This window comes from Salmo salar, chromosome 29 (genome assembly GCF_965601325.2).
Source record: "Salmo salar chromosome 29, fSalSal1, whole genome shotgun sequence".
NCBI classification, from domain to species: domain Eukaryota; kingdom Metazoa; phylum Chordata; class Actinopteri; order Salmoniformes; family Salmonidae; genus Salmo; species Salmo salar.
This window is the reverse complement of record NC_138319.1, coordinates 17699911-17705927: the sequence shown is the minus strand read 5'-3', so window position 1 is coordinate 17705927 and position 6017 is coordinate 17699911.

The following is a 6017-nucleotide window of genomic DNA, read 5'->3' as shown; positions in this document are numbered from 1 at the left end:
GGGTTTGTCAAGGAGAGGAGCGAAAGACAGGAGCTATTGCTCCATTCTCCTTACAAGTCTTGCGCAACTTTTTTCCCTTCACAAACCGACCAGGCCAAACCAAAAGCATAATTCTTTGCGGAGGAATGCAATCATAAAATGAGGAATTGAGTAATACTGTGTAGTGGAAAGCCACAGAAAGCCAGTAACTATAGTAGGAAAATAATTTCCAATCCATCAAATTCATCATGGTTGGCTATATTATTGAGGGGGTCAAATTGGCCTGTCTCTAACATTGGGGTGGGGGCCATGACCCCCCTGTCCCCTGCAGGTTATGCGTCTGTTTATCCCTTAAACCAGGGGTGTCAAACTCATTCCATGGAGGGCCTAGTGTCTGTGGGCTTTTGGTTTTTCCTTTCAATTAAGACCTAGACCAGTGCTTTCCAACCCTGGTCCTATAGTGCCCTCAACAGTACACCTTTTCATTGTAGCCCTAGATAGTCACACCAGATTCAACTTGTCAACTAATCATCAAGCCCTCAATGAATTGAATCAGGTGTGTTTGTCCAGGACTACAACGGAAATGTGTACTGTTGGGGGTTCTGGAGGACCAGGGTTGGGCTGTTGGGGGTTCTGGATGACCAGGGTTGGGCTGTTGGGTGTTCTGGAGGACCAGGGTTGGGCTGTTGGGGGTATTGGAGGACCAGGGTTGGGCTGTTGGGGGTTCTGGAGGACCAGGGTTGGGCTGTTGGGGGTACTGGATGACCAGGGTTGGGCTGTTGGGGGTATTGGAGGACCAGCGTTGGGCTGTTGGGGGTTCTGGAGGACCAGGGTTGGGCTGTTGGGTGTTCTGGAGGACCAGGGTTGGGCTGTTGGGGGTTCTGGAGGACCAGGGTTGGGCTGTTGGGGGTACTGGATGACCAGGGTTGGGCTGTTGGGTGTTCTGGAGGACCAGGGTTGGGCTGTTGGGGGTTCTGGAGGACCAGGGTTGGGCTGTTGGGTGTTCTGGAGGACCAGGGTTGGGCTGTTGGGGTTACTGGAGGACCAGGGTTGGGCTGTTGGGGGTTCTGGAGGACCAGGGTTGGGCTGTTGGGGGTTCTGGAGGACCAGGGTTGGCCTGTTGGGGGTTCTGGAGGACCAGGGTTGGCCTGTTGGGGGTTCTGGAGGACCAGGGTTGGCCTGTTGGGGGTTCTGGAGGACCAGGGTTTGGCTGTAGGGGGTACTGGAGGACCAGGGTTTGGCTGTAGGGGGTACTGGAGGACCAGGGTTGGGCTGTAGGGGGTACTGGAGGACCAGGGTTGGGCTGTTGGGTGTTCTGGAGGACCAGGGTTGGCCTGTTGGGGGTTCTGGAGGACCAGGGTTGGGCTGTTGAAGGTACTGGATGACCAGGGTTGGGAAACACTGACCTAGACAACCAGGTGAGGGGAGTAATTTACTAATTAGTGACCTTTAATTAATTAATTAATCAATCAAGTACAAGGTAAGAGCGAAAACCCACACTCAGCCCTCCATGGAATGAGTTTGACATGTGCCTTAAACCATATTTCAGTATGAGAGAGAAGCAGTAGTCATATCCCATTATTGCTGTGATTGGAAGCACTGTGTCAGGAAGCCTTGTGAGTGCCGATTATACCAATCCTAAAGGCTTCTGGAATAGTGCTCTGTTTGACCCACCCAATGGCTCAAATGTAACTGGGTGATTCTGCAACTTTGGGCACTTTGGCCCTGCAAGCTTTCAGAAATGAAAATGTATTGAAAACCATTTTACCAGGATTATAAGTGTCTTTGATTTGTCTAGAAATAATATCTGATAATGGCTGCAATTGTACTATTCAGAAATGTATATATTTGTCATTTTTCTGACAGCCATAGACAAATGTAATTTACATCACGTCATTAAAGATCAATTTATGTTGGAAATGAAATCTCATACAATTAATTTAACACATTTCTTATACATTTGTACATGAACTTGCACTGAATATGATTGTGCTTTATGGTTTTCCTAAAATTAATAATAAACAACGCCTGAATGTATAAACTTGCCTTTGTGACAGCTGAAAACATTTATTTATTATAAAAAAATAAGATATTTCCACCCAACCTTTTTGTGAGATTATGATAACAACCATATGATTTCCCTATCTAAAACGGATAAATAACTATAAATTATACATAATATACTAATTTACCTAAGAAATATGGGTGTGGTGGAAATGACATCTATGGGGAAAAAAACGTATGAAAACAATATTGTATTGCAAAAATTTTCAGCAACAACCATTGTTAAACATTTCATTTATTTAAGACAAAATAAAATTCAAAAAGTAGACGATGGGCAGAGCTCAAGGAAGTAGGCCAGTGTTTGAGAGATGGGCCCAGATAGCAGAGGGGTCATGCCACATAGAAGACCTCAGTGAGTAAAGTGAAACGGTATCATTTGTGGTATACCCAACACAGGTGTGGAGGGTCACCTGCTTGTGAGAATCACCAAAGTTAACTGCTTGGATTTCACTGGTGTATTTACACAGGTAGTTCTCTCAGGGGCGCAACTTTGGTTTTAGAATTGGGGAGGAAATAATTATAATTTGTTTTTATCTAGTCAGATAAACACTCCAAACACTCCGAACAGCCTACCCGCTTGGAGGCGTCTGCATGGTCCTAAAGCCATGCAGACACCATTGCCTAATTTTGTAATACATTCCAATGATAAAACTGGGGGGGGACAAAAAGGCAATTTCAGAATGTGGGGGGGGGACATGTCCCCAGTGAAAGTTGCGCCCCTGAGTTCTCTGCAAAGTCAATATGCACGATGATCTCCTCTTTCCGCAGATTCTCTTTTAATTCTCTCAGTTTGGAGTATTGGTGGCGAATGTTGTACACGTGTTTCCACAACATCTCTTTCAATCCTTTGGAGAAGTTCTCCAGTAAAATTTGCGGTGTGCCACAAACCTTTTCTTTAACTGTCAAATGTATAGTGAACTTCTCCATGTTTCCCTCTTTGTTTTTCCTTTTCTTTCTCTTCAGTTTTGCTTTTCCACTCAAACCATCATGTCTGCTCACCAGCATCAAAGTCAGATGTTTTAAGCTCTTTTGCTTGTAAAAGGGAGCACTCTATGTACATGCACTCTTTCTTCAGGTTCTCACAGCACAAAGACTCAATAAGGTTCTCATTGTTGCTGCAGCTGATCACTTTGATGCTGTAGTTTGTCCACCATGAACTGGAGGTTGGCGTGGGTTTTGTAGAGTCATGTGTCCCTATCCTGGACTGTTGGCTTGACAACCCCAAAAGGACGTATTTTGCAGAATTCATAGTAGGATATCTTAATCTCTGAATATTCCCTCTTAAAATTCTGATAAAGGTTCTGAATTGTGCCACTGAAGAAGCGCTTCTGCTTTTTTTTCTTGTGTGTCCTTTTTCCCCGTTGTTGCTCTACTGTTGACATCACGTTCATAGAATCTAGTGATTTTCTCTTCTGTGGCTGTGTTAATAATGTTACACTGCTTTTTCCTGGAGTACTGAAGACTTGTTGACCTGTTTTCATTCGCCCTCATTGCTTTTGCTGAAAATCTGTTTGCAGCTTTGACCAGGCCATACTTTCTCAGGATGTTGCCTCTGAGCATTTTTGAAGCCACTTGTTTGTCCTAGGCACTGCACATTTCTTGATACTTTTGCTTTAACTCTGCAATGATGGCATTTTGAAATAATAAAATCCTTCTCAAATTCTTCGGAGTTCCCTTCATTTTCTGTTTTGTCTTTGTCTTTGGGGAATCTTGTCTCTCCATTTTCTTCATCAGTTGATCATACCTTTTTTGGATTCCTCAGTTTTCCGTTAAGCTTTATCAAGTTTGACATTTGTCATACAAAGATCTCTATGTTTTTGAGTGACCTCTTCCAACCTTTTTCCTTCCAGCAAGTATTCGACTTCTCATTCCTGTTGCAGATGATGTGGAAGGGGTATCAGGGCGTGCATCAGGGGCAGGTATGATGGCCTCATGTTCTGGCTGCAAGTCATCTGGTGACTGAGGTGTTGTCTGATAGGTAGGTCTCCATTGCAACTGTTCTCTTTAAAGTCTGTCTTCTATTCCGTTGGTTGCATTTCCATTGCCATCTCTTGCTTCTTTGTTCTCGCTTTGTAAGCTCAGAGATAGATTTCACTTCTCCCTTCTCTTTTTTCTTCCAGTATCTCTCTCTGTCTTTTTGTATCGTGTAGGATCATTTTTTATTTTGTTTCTATGTCTGTGACCTCTGTGCTGTTTTATGTGGCATCTTCTAAAAACAAAGAAAATACTACTTAAGTTTTCCAATTGTGCACATCTTGGAGTATTTTCTAGATTAAAGGAATTTAAAACATGATTAAATAAGTCTAAAGTTAAAAAAAGGTAAAAAGTAATAACAATGGATTTTTGTTATTTCCACCACGTTCTGTTATTTCCATCACAGTTAAGTTTGGGATGGAAATGACGCTGCTACTGTTTTTGGAGAAAAATGACAGACTGCTTAGCATGCTTTGGATAGTATTACAGCTAGCATATAGTTTACACTAAATACAGTGCCTTGCAAAAGTATTCATCCCCCTTGGAGTTTTTCCTATTTTGTTGCATTACAACCTGTAATTTAAATAGATTTTTATTTGGATGACATGTAATGGACATACACAAAATAGTCCAAATTGGTTAAGTGAAATTTAAAAAATGACTTGTTTCAAAAATTCTAAAAAAAGAAAAAACGTAAAGGTTGTGAGTGCATATGTATTCACCCCCTTTGCTATGAAGCCCCTAAATAAGATCTGGCGCAACCAATTACCTTCAGAAGTCACACAATTAGTTAGATTGCACACAGGTGGACTTTATTTAAGTGTCACATGATCTCAGTATACACCTTTTTCTGAAAGGCCCCAGAGTCTGCAACACCACTAAGCAAGGGGCACCACCAATCAAGCGGCACCATGAAGACCAAGGAGCTCTCCAAACAAGTCAGGGACAACGTTTTGGAGAAGTACAGATCAGGGTTGGGTTATAAAAAAATATCTGCAACTTTGAACATCCCACGGAGCACCATTAAATCCATTAATAAAAATTGGAAAGAATATGGCACCACAACAAACCTGCCAAGAGAGGGCCACTCACCAAAACTCACGGACCAGGCAAGGAGGGCATTAATCAGAGAGGCAACAAAGAGACCAAAGATAACCCTGAAGGAGCTGCAAAGCTCCACAGCGGAGATTGGAGTATCTGTCCATAGGACCACTTTAAGCCATACACTCCACAGAGCTGGGCTTTATGGAAGAGTGGCCAGAAAAAAGCCATTGCTTAAAGAAAAAAACAGCTTTTGGTGTTCGCCAAAAGGCATGTGGGAGACTCCCCAAACATATGGAAGAAGGTACTCTGGTCAGATGAGACTAAAATTTAGCTGGCCATCAAGGAAAATGGTATGTCTGGCACAAACCCAACACCTCTCATCACTCCAAGAATACCATCCCCACAGTGAAGCATGGTGGTGGCAGCACCATGCTGTGGAGATGTTTTTCATCGGCAGGGACTGGGAAACTGGTCAGAATTGGGTGAATAGTTATGCACGCTCAAGTTTTCAGTTTTTTGTTTCACAACAAAATATATTTTGCATCTCCAAAGTGTTAGGCGTGTTGTGTAAATCAATTGATTTAAACCCCCCAAAAAAATCTATTTTAATTCCAGGGTGTAAGGCAACAAAATAGGAAAAATGCCAAGGGGGTGAATACTTTCACAAGCCTCTGTACATAAAATATATTTTTAAAGATCTAATTTCTACCACAAATTAAAGAAATTATAGCTTGTTTGGTAATGACTGACAATAAAAATATTCTCTACACAAGCAATATTTACCTAGATTTTTCTTCAACTTCTGTACATCACTTCTGGAACAACTGTCTGCTGCAGCCATGTGCTTCAGTGTCACAATAAGTTAACATTCTCTTGACAAAACTTGAATTTGCCCTCAGTGGTGGAAATGACACCACTACCAAAGGATAGGTATATTTTGTGTAAATAACATAAAG